The sequence below is a fragment of the Triticum urartu genome, chromosome 6A (assembly GCF_056163025.1).
Source record: "Triticum urartu cultivar PI428250 chromosome 6A, HENAU_Tu73, whole genome shotgun sequence".
Taxonomy (NCBI): domain Eukaryota; kingdom Viridiplantae; phylum Streptophyta; class Magnoliopsida; order Poales; family Poaceae; genus Triticum; species Triticum urartu.
Window position 1 is genome coordinate 561,019,969 of NC_141878.1, and position 12,959 is coordinate 561,032,927.

General features: G+C 51.6%; 1 pseudogene; it reads right to left on the reverse strand.

Moving 5' to 3' along the window:
• Window positions 1-10,777: 10,777 nt before the first annotated feature.
• Window positions 10,778-11,667, reverse strand: LOC147966323 (uncharacterized; annotated as a pseudogene).
• Window positions 11,668-12,959: the final 1,292 nt, after the last annotated feature.

The window sequence follows — 12,959 nt, forward strand, 5'->3', positions numbered from 1 at the left end:
CCAGCCGAGTCCATTAGCTGTTGGGAAGATCTGGAAGCCGCATTCCTCGACAACTTTCAGGGCACTTATGTGCGGCCACCAGATGCCGATGACTTGAGCCACATAATTTAGCAGCCAGAAGAATCGGCCAGGCAATTCTGGACTCGGTTCCTAACAAAGAAAAATCAAATTGTCGACTGTCCGGATGCAGAGGCCCTAGCGGCTTTCAAACACAACATCCGCGATGAATGGCTAGCCCGGCACCTTGGTCAGGAAAAGCCGAAACCTATGGCAGCCCTCACGACACTCATGACCCGCTTTTGCGTAGGAGAAGACAGCTGGCTGGCTCGTAGCAATAACATGACCAAGAGCCCTGGTAATTCGGATACCAAGGACAGCAATGGCAGGTCGCGTCGCAACAAGCACAAGCGCCGCATTAACAGCGACAACGCTGAAGATACGGCAGTTAATGCCGGATTCAGAGGCTCTAAGCCCGGTCAGCGGAAAAAGCCATTTAAGAGGAACACTCCGGGCCTGTCCAGTTTGGACCGTATACTCGATCGCTTGTGCCAGATACATGGCACCCCCGAAAAACCAACCAATCACACCAATAGGGATTGTTGGGTGTTCAAGCAGGCCGGCAAGTTAAATGTCGAAAACAGAGACAAGGGGCTGCACAGCGACGAGGACGAAGAGCCCCGGCCGCTGAACAATAGTGGACAGAAGGGCTTCCCCCCACAAGTGTGGACGGTGAACATGATATGCGCAACCCACATCCCCAAAAGGGAGCGGAAGCGTGCACTCAGGGACGTATACGCTTTGGAGCCAATCGCCCAAAAGTTCAACCCATGGTCCTCCTGCCCGATCACTTTTGATCGAAGGGACCACCCCACTAGCATCCGCCATGGCGGATTCGCCGCATTGGTTCTAGATCCAATCATTGACGGATTTCACCTCACTAGAGTCCTTATGGACGACGGCAGCAGCCTGAACCTGCTTTATCAGGATACAGTGCGGAAAATGGGCATAGATCCCTCAAGGATTAAACCCACAAAAACAACCTTTAAAGGCGTCATACCAGGTGTAGAGGCCAACTGTACAGGCTCAGTTACACTTGAAGTGGTCTTCGGATCCCCAGATAATTTTTGAAGCGAGGAGTTAATCTTCGACATAGTCTCGTTCCGCAGTGGCTATCACGCACTGCTCGGACGAACCGCATTTGCAAAGTTCAATGTGGTGCCGCACTACGCATATCTCAAGCTCAAGATGCCAGGCCCTCGAGGAGTCATTACGGTCAATGGAAACACCGAGCGCTCTCTCCGAACGGAGGAGCACACGGCGGCCCTCGCAGCGGAAGTACAAAGCAGCCTCTCAAGGCAATTCTCCAGTCCGGCTATTAAACGTACGGACACCGTCAAGCGTGCCCGGAGTAACCTACAACAAGACCGCCTGGCACGTTCCGAGCAAGCGTAGCAATACGGCCCCAACCCCAGCCCTCGCGAAACTGCGAAATCAGTACTACGCGTACATAACTACACTCTGAAAATACCATGGGCACAAGGGGAGGGCATGACCACGGCACGCCCAAAAATGCGGCTCAACCGCACTAGGGGATCCCGATTTTGTCATTATTTCCTACTTTCAGGACTCCACTCTTCGGAAGGCCTGTCCGGCAGTACAACCGCCGAACACATGATGCAACAACCAAGGAGGCAGAAAGCTACATCGAATTCCCTGGTGGTCTCTATAACGAGCAAAATACCTGTCTTACATACCGTCTCGCAACTCGCCCCTGGACGGGGACATGTCAAATAGTCCCATCTCTTGCTTATCGCACTATTTGTATCGTTCTGCTTTCACAGCAGCCTTTTAAAATAAACAATGCTTAGCTTCAGCTTATTATTGCATTCTCTATTCATGTCTTTTTCAATACATATGGTCAGTTATGACATTTAGCACCCGTACACTTTGGTACGGTCCATATGCCAGGGGCTCAAGCACCCCATAATACGGCGTGAGAAGTCTGAACACTTTCACAAGTGCGGCACCCCGAACTTATAGCATTATATGCATCAGCTCCGAATCATGTCTTTGGTCAAATGTTGGGTTTGCCCAGCTCCTATGTTTTGGTACCTTACGTTCCGCTCTATCGACTAAGGTAGCGCTAGGAGAACTACTGCAATTGTGCCCTGGTTCTGCCGGGCTTAGCACCTCAGTAGAGAAAGCTAAAACTGACTGTCATGATAAGGCGAGAGACTGGTCGCTGTTCGGCGAGGTTTTCGAGTTCCTAAAGACTTATGCTGCTTAGGGCGAGGGGTCGGCCCTTTCCGGCTTAAAGGCGTGTATCGCGCCCCGAATTCGGCCTTCTGAATACCAGGGGCTTCGCCAAAATTTAAAATTATAGAATTCTATGGCTAAGTGAGAGTGATAAAGCATTATTAGTCCGGTTGCCTTGTTCGTTGTGCTGAGCACCTCCCTCGAAGGACCCAAACATGGGAACAAGACTGCTCAGGTTTACCCCGAACACCCCAGCACTGGTGGTATGGGGGCAGAAGCCGAGGACTAGCCATCTCTGAGATTGGATAAATGGCCAAACAGAAGGTAATATTATAAATTCACACAAGCGTTGCATAGCGCATATGAAACAAGTTTTCATCATACAGGATCACACGAGCAAGTTTACTCAAATATTACATCCTTTGAACATTCGTCCGCCACAAGACGGGCACCCTTCAGGACACCCTCATAATAAATTTCGGGGGTGCGATGCTCCTTGCCCTGTGGCGGCCCTTCCTTGATCAGCTTCACGACGTCTAGCTTGGCCACTGCACCTTCACACAGGCGAAAGCCCGGCGTGCACCTTCGATGCAGACGGACCGCTTGACGACCTCCAGCCGTGGGCAGGCATCTACAAGCCGCCTCACCAGGCCGAAGTAGCTGTTCGGAAGGGCGTCACCAGGCCACAGCCGGACTATAAGGCCCTTCATGGCCTGTCGGCCGCCTTGTGCAGCTCGACCAGCTGCTTTAGCTGGTCGCTCAGAGGCATCGGGTGTTCGGTCCCAATATACTGAGACCAGAACAACTTCTCCGTTGAGCTTCCCTCCTCGGCCTGGTAAAATTGTGCGGCATCCAACACGATGCAGGGTAAATCTGCGAATGCTCCTGGAGAGCTCCGAATCCGGGTAAGTAATCGGTAATTTACTTGTACATGCTTGCTCTGCATATAGAATGCCTTACCCGCCGTTATCTTCTTCATCGCGTCGATCTCCTGGAGGGCCTTTTGGGCTTCAGCCTTGGCACTTTTTGCGCCCTCGAGGGCTGCGGCAAGCTCAGACTCTCGCGTCTTCGAGTCAAGCTCCAACGCCTCGTGCTTTGTCACGAGAGCCTGGAGCTCTTGCTACACCTCGCCCACCCGAGCCTCTTGTTTTTCCCGCTCGGTGCGCTCCTTGGCCGCTTTATCTTCGGCCTTGGTTAGCGCTTGCTTCAGGGTCGCCACCTCGGTCGTGGCCCCTGGAAAATATACGATGATCCTGTCATTTTGCAATTGCGTCTTCTTTTATATATACATATCTATAGACATGGTATTACTTACCCTTGTTCTCCTCGGGCTGCCTCTTGGCAAGGTCAAGCTCTTTCTTGGACCCCTCGAGGTCCTGCTTTAGTACGGTGACCTCCGCAGTCAGTGCGGTGGACGCCAGCAGCGAGGCCTGCATACGCATATTGACATACTTATATTAGACTCCTGCGATATTATTTGATCCTCTGTTCGGCTTTTCTTTGTGAACACCAAACAAAGCATCAGGGGCTACTGTCTATGCGGTAATATTTTTCCTATATTTTAAAACACTTACCTCAAAGCCTTTTAGAAGGCTGGCACAGGCTTCAGTCAATCCGCTCTTGGCGGACTGAACCTTCTGGACCACCGCACTCATAATAGTACGGTGCTCCTCGTCGATGGAAGCGTTGTGAAGCGCTTCCAGCAGATTGTCTGGCGCCTCTGGATGGACAGAGGTCACCGGCACAGGCGTCTTGCCCCTCTTAGAAGGAGGCCGCCTGCCCGAGGCCGGAACCACTGGAGGTTCCGGCACGGTGTTCGGCTGAGGGCCAAACTCGGAGCTCTCAGGGGCCCCGTCTCCTCGGCTCCCGGAGTCCAGAAGGTCGCCTTGAGGCGCCTCCGGGACTGTCTCCCCTCGACCCGGTGCCTCTTGAGACAGCACCTCGGCGTCGTCAGCAGGATGAGGGGAGGTGGCGGCCGGGACTGGATCGCTATCCATGTCCGACGAGCCCAGGGAGCCGTCCGATGATACATCGATACTGGCTCGTGGCGGCTTGCATAATTATGTTCGGCGTTAGGGAAAGCAGTGCGACAAAGGAATGCTATGAGTTACTCTGGTATCCAAATACTTACGATCTCCCCAGGGGCTTGGCCCTGGGCAACCACTCGTCTACGCCTTCGTCGGTGGCGGTGGAATTGTCCGGAAGGAGAGTCCTTCCCTTCTTGGACCCTTCGCCCCCCCCCCCCCCAGTTGGGGCGGCCTTCCTTTTCTTATCTCCCCCAGCTGGAGGGGGAGCATCTTCTTCTTCTTCCTCGTCTTCGGGGGAGGAGTGTGCCACAGAGTCATCGGACGGTGAGTCCGACGACGCCTGGCGTCGGGAACTCTTTCGGGTTCCCTTGGCCTTCTTGGTCTTCTCTGGCACCGTATAAGGAGCCAGAGTCAGCATCTTCGCCAGAAGAGCGTCCGCTGGGCCTTCGGGCAAAGGAGCCGGACAATCGATCTGTCTGGCCGTCTCCTGCCAGTCCTGTCAAAGGTACGGGAGTTTAGATCCCGCATGGAGTCAATCTATAAAAAATAAGTATCCTGTGAAAGGTAAAGCAGCTTACCGCACTGGCTTGGCGCTTCGCGCTGAATCCGCGATCCTCAGTAATGGGAGGGGGACCTCGGCGCTTTTGAACAGCACCCTCCAGGCATCTTCGTGAGTTGTGTCGAAGAGCCTATTCAGAGTTCGGTGCTGCGCCGGGTTGAACTCCCACAAGTTGAAGTCCCGTTGTTGGCACGGGAAGATCCGGCGGTGGAGCATGACCTGGACCACGTTGACGAGTTTGATCTTCTTGTTCACCATGTTTTGAATACATGTTTGGAGTCCGGTCAGCTCTCCCGAACTACCCCGGGATAGGCCCTTCTCTTTCCAGGAGATGAGCTGCGTGGGGATGCCAGATCGGAACTCGGGGGGCCGCTGCCCATGTAGGGTCACGCGGCTCGGTGATGTAGAACCACCCAGCTTGCCACCCCTTTATGGTTTCCACAAAGGAGCCCTCGAGCCATGTAACGTTGGGCATCTTGCCCACCGTGGCGCCTCCGCACTCCGCCTGGCGGCCGCCCACAACCTTCGCTTGACATTGAAGGTCTTCAACCATAAGCCGAAGTGGGGCTTGATGCGGAGGAAGGCCTCGCACACGACGATAAACGCCGAGATATTGAGGATGAAATTCGGGGCCAGATCATGGAAATCCAGGCCGTAGTAGAACATGAGCACCCGGACTAATGGGTGGAGAGGGAATCTCAGTCCGCAGAGGAAATGGGTAAGGAACACTACCCTCTCATGGGGCCCGGGGGTGGGGATGAGTTGCCCCTCATCTGGGAGCCGGTGCGTGATGTCATCGGGCAGGTATCCGGCTCTCCTCAGCTTCTTGATGTCTCCCTCCGTGACGGAGGAGACCATCCACCTACCTCCCGCTCCGGACATGGTGGGGGAAGGTTGAGGTGGGAAGTGCGGACTTGGGCGCTAGAGCTCGAGTGTGCGAAAATGGATGAGCAAAGGAGGAAGAAGGCATGGATGAAAAGGTGAATCCTTATCCCTTTATATGGGCGGACGAAACTATGTGCCCCCCGCTAGCCTGGTAAAACTCGCTTATCCCCCAAGCGTCGTAATCGATGGCACGGTTGGGTTACCCACGCCCATATTGATGAGAATCCCGTAATAAGGGGACACGATCTCTTCTTTGACAAGACGTGTGAAAAAACTGCCTCGCGTTATGTGCGGGGCTAGTTAAAGGAAACGGTTCGAATAATCATCGGACCATGACATAACGTCATGCTGCCAAAACAAGTCAGCAAATTAGATTTGCGAAAATATTATTCTCTCTACGGTGGTATGTGGAACTTATTTTGCAGGGTAATTCTTCTGTGGTGTATTCGGAGGAGGAACCCGCCTTGCAATGCCGAAGACAATACTGCGCGTCGGACTCATCGTCATTGAAGCCTGGTTCAGGGGCTACTGAGGGAGTCCTGGATTAGGGGGTCTCTGGACAGCCGGACTATATCCTTTGGCCGGACTGTTAGACTATGAAGATACAAGATTGAAGACTTCGTCTCGTGTCCGGATGGGACTCTACTTGGCGTGGAAGGCAAGCTAGCCAGTACGGATATGGATATCTCCTCCTTTGTAACCGACCTTGGGTAACCCTAACCCTCTCCGGTGTCTATATAAACCGGAGGGTTTTAGTCCGTAGGACACAACAACTACAACAATCATACCATAGGCTAGCTTCTAGGGTTTAGCCTCTTTGATCTCGTGGTAGATCTACTCTTGTACTACCCATATCATCAATATTAATCAAGCAGGACATAGGGTTTTACCTCCATCAAGAGGGCCTGAACCTGGGTAAAACATTGTGTCCCCTGCCTCCTGTTACCATCCGGCCTAGACGCACAGTTCGGGACCCCCTACCCGAGATCCGCCGGTTTTGACACCGACAGTTAGGTTTACCTTAATACTTCTTTTGTAGTTGCGGATGCTTGCAATAGGGGTTAATCATAAGTGGTATGCTTGTCCAAGTAAGGACAGCACCCAAGCACCGATCCACCCACATATCAAATTATCAAAGTACCGAACGCGAATCATATAAACGTGATGAAAACTAGCTTGACGATAATTCCCATGTGTACTCGGGAGTGCTTTCCTCTATATAAGAGTTTGTCCAGGCTTGTCATTTGCTACAAAAAGGATTGGGCCACCTTGCTGCACCTTATTTTCTTTTGTTACTTGTTGTTCGTTACCAATTGTCTTATCACAAAACTATCTGTTACCTATTATTTCAGTACTTGCATAGAATACCTTGCTGAAAACCGCTTATCATTTCCTTCTGCTCCTCGTTGGGTTTGACACTCTTACTTATCGAAAGGACTATGATAGATCCCCTATACTTGTGGGTCATCACACACCTCAGGTTGATATGGATCCAATCCATCCTCCTCTTGTGCATGACAATCATGGGGGATATGATGACACTGAAGATAGTGGAGATGCAACTGATCAAGGCAATACAAGTCAAAGTGGTGAGCAACCATCAAGTGATGATGATGATGAAGTTGGTAATGATGATGCCAACGAAAATCCACCCGATTCACCACGAGTGCAGCAGCAAAGAAGAAGTGAAAGAGGTCACATTTCTTCTTCTAAATATCCACCACATCAATATGTGTTGATGACAGATGCAGGTGAGCCCTCATGCTATGAGGAGGCAATGTCTGATGAGAACAAGGAAGAATGGTCAGAAGCCATGCAGGATGAGATGAATTCCCTGTATGAGAATGATACCTTTGAGTTGGTGAAACTGCCAAAGGGCAAGAAAGCACTCAAGAACACGTGGGTGTACAGAGTGAAGACTGAAGAAAACACCTCACATCCAAGGTACAAGGCCAGATTGGTTGTGAAAGGATTCTGTCAGAAAAAGGGCATTGATTATAGTGAGATATTCTCTCCAGTGGTCAAGATGTCTTCGATCTGAGTTGTGCTTGGCATGGCTGCCACCATGGACTTGGAAATTGAAAAACTTGATGTGAAGACTGCATTCTTACATGGTGACCTAGAGGAGGAGATATACATGGAGAAACCGGAGGGATTCATGGTTGCAGGCAAGGAGCACTTAGTTTGCAAATTGAAGAAGAGCTTGTATGGCTTGAAGCAAGCTCCTCGGCAGTGGTACAAGAAGTTTGAGTCTTTTATGACTGGGCTTGGTTACCATAAAGCACAACCTGATCATTGTGTCTTTATGAAGAGGTATGCCGAGGGTGACTTCATTATTCTCTTGTTGTATGTTGATGATATGCTGATTGTTGGAAATGGCACAAAGAGGATTGCTCTCCTCAAGAAGGCATTGAGTAAATCATTTTCCATGAAGGATTCAGGACCAGCTAAGCAAATACTTGGCATGAAGATCTCCCGTGATAGATCAAAGAAGCTGCTTTGGCTCTCACGGGAAAGATACATTGAGAAGGTACTTGAAAGGTTCAATATGAAAGATGCAAAAACTGTTATCTCTCCGCTTGCAGGCCATCACAAACTGAATTCAAAACAATGTCCTACAAGCAAGAAGGAGAAAGAAGAAATGAGGAAAGTACCTTACCAATCTGTTGTGGGCAGTTTGATGTATGCCATGATATGCACTAGGCCTGACATTGCCTATGCAGTTGGAGTTGTTAGCCGGTTCATGACAAATCCAGGTAAAGCTCGCTGGGAAGCAGTGAAGTGGATTCTCATGTATCTCAAGGGTACTTCTACATCTTGTCTATGCTTTGGAAATGGTGATCCTGTATTGCAGGGCTATACAGATGCAGATTATGCAGGTGACAAGGATCGTAGGAAGTCCACATCCGGATACCTGATGACTTATGCAGGGGGAGCAGTGTCATGGCAATCAAGATTGCAGAAATGTGTCTCTTCATCAACTACAAAAGTTGAGTACATTGCAGCAGTTGATGCTCGCAAAGAGGTTTTGTGGATGAAGAACTTCTTGCAAGAGCTCGGCATGAAGCAAGAGAATTATGTTTTGTGACAGTCAGAGTGTTATTCATCTTGCCAAGAATTCAAGCTATCACTCTCGAACCAAGCACATTGATGTGAGGTACCACTGGATTCGAGATGTTGTGAGTTCCAAGTTGCTGAAACTTGAGAAGATCCATACCGACGACAATGGTTCAGATATGATGACCAAGATATTGCCAAATGAGAAGCTACAAGCATGTTGCAAGGTAGCGGGCATGGCGGTGCCGCCCTCATGAGTCGGAGGGGGAGATTTGTTGGGATATCCTCCTCATATGGGCTGTGAGGAGATGACTATTTAAAGGCTTTTTAGGCAGCCCAAAGAGATGCATAAGCCCACTACCCATTAGGGTTATGACCTAGGGTCATTTTGGACTTTGCACATGTGTGGATGGGGATGCTTTACCCTTCATCCAGCAGCCACCACCAAGTGTGACGAAAATCAGTTCATCCTCCAAGAGAGAAGAAGAGAGAAACCCAAGAGAGCAAGGGAAGAAGAGGAAGATTGAAGGAAGAAGAAAAGGGAGCTCCTCGCCAAGGTTGTTATGGTCCAGATCCACTATCTTGTCTCCTTCAAGCTTCGGTTCCATCATCTTTGGTGAGATTGTTCCAGTCCCTAGTTCTTGAGCCCCAAATCTTGTTGTGTTTATCCAAGATTCAGAAATCTTGATGTATGAGATCCTCTAGTGCTGTCTAGAGAAGAACTTGTTGTATCCCATATTTGATAATAGTGGAAGAGGATTTGGGTGGCTTCGGCCCGTGGTTTTTTCCCTCAAGTTGAGGGGTTTTCCATGTAAAAATTTGGTGTCTCTTTGTTGATACTTGGTGCTGTCCAGAAACTTACTCCTACCACAAGACACTAGGCTAAGGAGTGGCTTGCCTGTTGAGTAACATTTTCTGCCTCCATATATGCTGCTGCATATGTTTTTTTAGCAACGATTCTTGAATTAGTACATAATGTGATGCTAAGATTACTTGTTTCCGCTGTAGTTTTTTAATTAACCACAAATGCATTTATGTGCTAATTTTCAACAGGCACAAGCTCAATAGCAGCGGTGGTGGTGGTGGTGTAGCCGGGAGACGACGAGCAGAGGACGAACTCTGGGACATGTCAAAACAGCTCTAATGAATGAGAAAGCGGTCAGCGACACGGTCGAGGCTGTCCAACGACGTGTGCGTGTGATCAATCCCTCCCGCTGATCCACCTTGTGTGAGTTGTGCTGTCATAATGGTCCGATTGAATACGCATATACGTTGCAAACCGAAAGCCAATGCCCCACTATAATCTAACTAGCACGCTATCCTGATGCGAATCACGTAGGATCTGCACGTCGTAGATGCCGCGCGTGCAGATGCCACCGTGTGCAGCGATGCACTTCTCCATAAACATAGTACTCCTTTCGTCTTAAAATAAGTATCTCAAGTTTAGTACAACCAAAATTAGTACAAAGTTGAGACACTTATTTTGGAACGGAGGAAGTAAAAGTTACATGAAGTATCCTGCACCATCGAACAAGTCGCTACAATGAGTCGACAGCACGCCTTGTCCCTCTTCTATTGAAGCCGGCTTGACTTTGTCAATGATGAAAGTCTTCAATGAAACCATATGAAGTGTGTTACACAAAACATCATTGTTGTGGACACACAATAAGAAACCATAATCTCGTTGTCCCAAGAACACGACGTGAATCTATGTTGAAATTTCGTCAACTCTGTTCTAATGGACACACTTTTGAAGGCAAAAAAATCCTAACCTGAACTACTAGCCGGAGCACACCGCCGGTGGCCCGCAGGATACCTCTGCCTAGTCTATCATGAGTTGGCTACATTATTACATCAGCAGGAGAAGGGCGTGAGCTAAGGGGTAGCAGGTAGCAGGTGAATTTGCGCTCGAGTAGCCGCAGCTCTGGGGAGAGCTCGACTGCCATGAAACAGACGACACTGCGGCGATGTGTCTTGTCGTTGTTGTGATTGGTCACCCAGAGGCAAAACCTGCCGCCTCCAAAGTACCCCACCTCGGGGACATGCGAGCATATTGTATATCCGGCGCGCCACGCCGGCTCGGCAGGAAAGGCCTCCGGCCAGGTCGCGACGATCGCGGGCGGCCTGATGTCCATGTCTACAGCGCAAAAGGGTTTCCCTCTGAAATCTTCTAATGCATGGAAGCCGAAGAGCAGCCGCCGGCCCGTGCCCAGGAAGTCCGAGACCAGCACGCCCCGGCGCTTGATAGGCAGCTGCCAGGCGCCCTCCACGCGCCACCTGCGGCGTACCGTGTCGTAGGAGTAAGTGCCTTGGTGTTGCAAGGAGATCCAGACGCACACGTCAGACACGAAGTAGGCCGTGACGTCCGCCCGCTTGCAGCGGGCGAAGCCCGGCGACTCAGGGACGGCGCTCCAGGCCCAGCGACCGCCGTTGTCGGGGCAAGGGTGATGCTGGAGAACCTCGAACCGGGGTCCCGGGGGAACGTCATAAGAGGGGTATGGGGAGATGACGAAGAACATGCGACCGCTGACGGGGACGAGGAAGACAAATTGCTTAACGGAGGGCATGACGGGGCCGCGAGAGACCACGGCGCCGTTGTAGAGTAGGGTCCGTCCGTTGGTGCCAATGCCGGCAATGAAGTTGCCGCAGGGAGAATCCGAGAACATCATAATCTCATAGGAGTTGACTTGCTTGAAGCAGGCGACGGGGTCAGGCAGGCTGAGCAGCGGCGGCGACGACGGGCAGTCGACGCGGACGCCGGGTTGCGGTAGGGGTTTCTCCTAAGAGATGCTTGAGGTTGAGTTTGAAGAGGAGGTAGCCTACTTCACCGTCGTCCTGCACCGCCACAAACAATCGGGTGCGGTAGCGCGGCGCGGCGGCCATGGATCTATCCACACCTCTACGAACGGTGACCCCTCCACGATTGATTTCGAAGGATCTGCTTACATATATATACTACTAGTTATTCCTTTCGGGAGTCCGCCTCCGGCTTGGGCACAAAACTGTTGGCATAATTAACCGATTTTGTCCATCAGAGTATAAATCATTAAAATCAACCGACTGGTTATCACGGGGCGTAACCCGCACGCTGCGCTGGACACGTGCCCCTGGGCCCATCCACTATTCGCGTGCGTCTCCTTCCACATATTTTTCCGCACCTCCGTTCGTCCCTGCGCGAGAGAGGACCTCTCATGGCAACGCCGCTACCTCCGCGCCGCTGCAGCAAACCAGGGAGGAGCGACTGCGTGCACCACCAGCTGCATCCCCGCCGCAAACAAAGGCGGATGAAGCCCGCACGCCCACCGCCGTGGTGCTGGAACCCCATGCGGGGGCGATGCTCGCCGCACTACTGCGATGCAGGCAGGAGGGCATCCGCTCATTTGTTGCTGCCGGCGATGCGGTACGGCGACGGGCCGCCGGCGCTGCGTTGGAGCATCGCATGCCGGTATCGCGGCTGCATTAAAGCATGGCCGGAGCTGCGACGGGCCATCGGCGCTGCGTTGGAGCACTGCGAGCCGGTGTCACGGCCGGAATGGAGCACCGCCGTGTCAGTGATGCAACATAGCCGGCCTTCGTAGGTGGAGCTGCAATGGAGCACCGTCGTGCCGGTGTAACTGTTGCAATGAATCATGGCCGGAGCTTTGGCGGGCCGCCGACCCTGCATTGGAGCACCGCGCGGCGGTGCGCCGGTGCTTCATTGGAGCACCACGTCCACGCATCGGTATCGCGGCTGCAATGGAGCACAACCGAAGCTGCAATGGAGCACCGCGCCGGTGTCGCAGCTGCAATGGAGCAGGAGCACCGCCGCGTCGGAGTTGGCATCGCTGTGCGGCCGCCGTTGCTGCCAAACGCCTAGCTGAACCGACGGGGGGTGTGTCTGCTGTCGTCGCTTTCCTACAGCTAGAGGAAGATCAGATGAGTGATGTGTTGATGAATCAACGACTACAGGGGGTCGGATCCAACGGCTGGGGACCGACTGATTTCCCTAGAAAATCAGCCGAATGATTTGTAGTAGTGCCTATTAAAAAAGGTATGTCTATGTCTCATCTAGATGTGAGATGATCTCATGGGCCAGGCTTACTGCTCGCTAAATGTATGACGTATGCGGTAGTACTCCTTTAGAAAAAATGTATGCTTAAGGTGTGTTGGTAGCCCTCCAGCTTCTCAACTCCTCA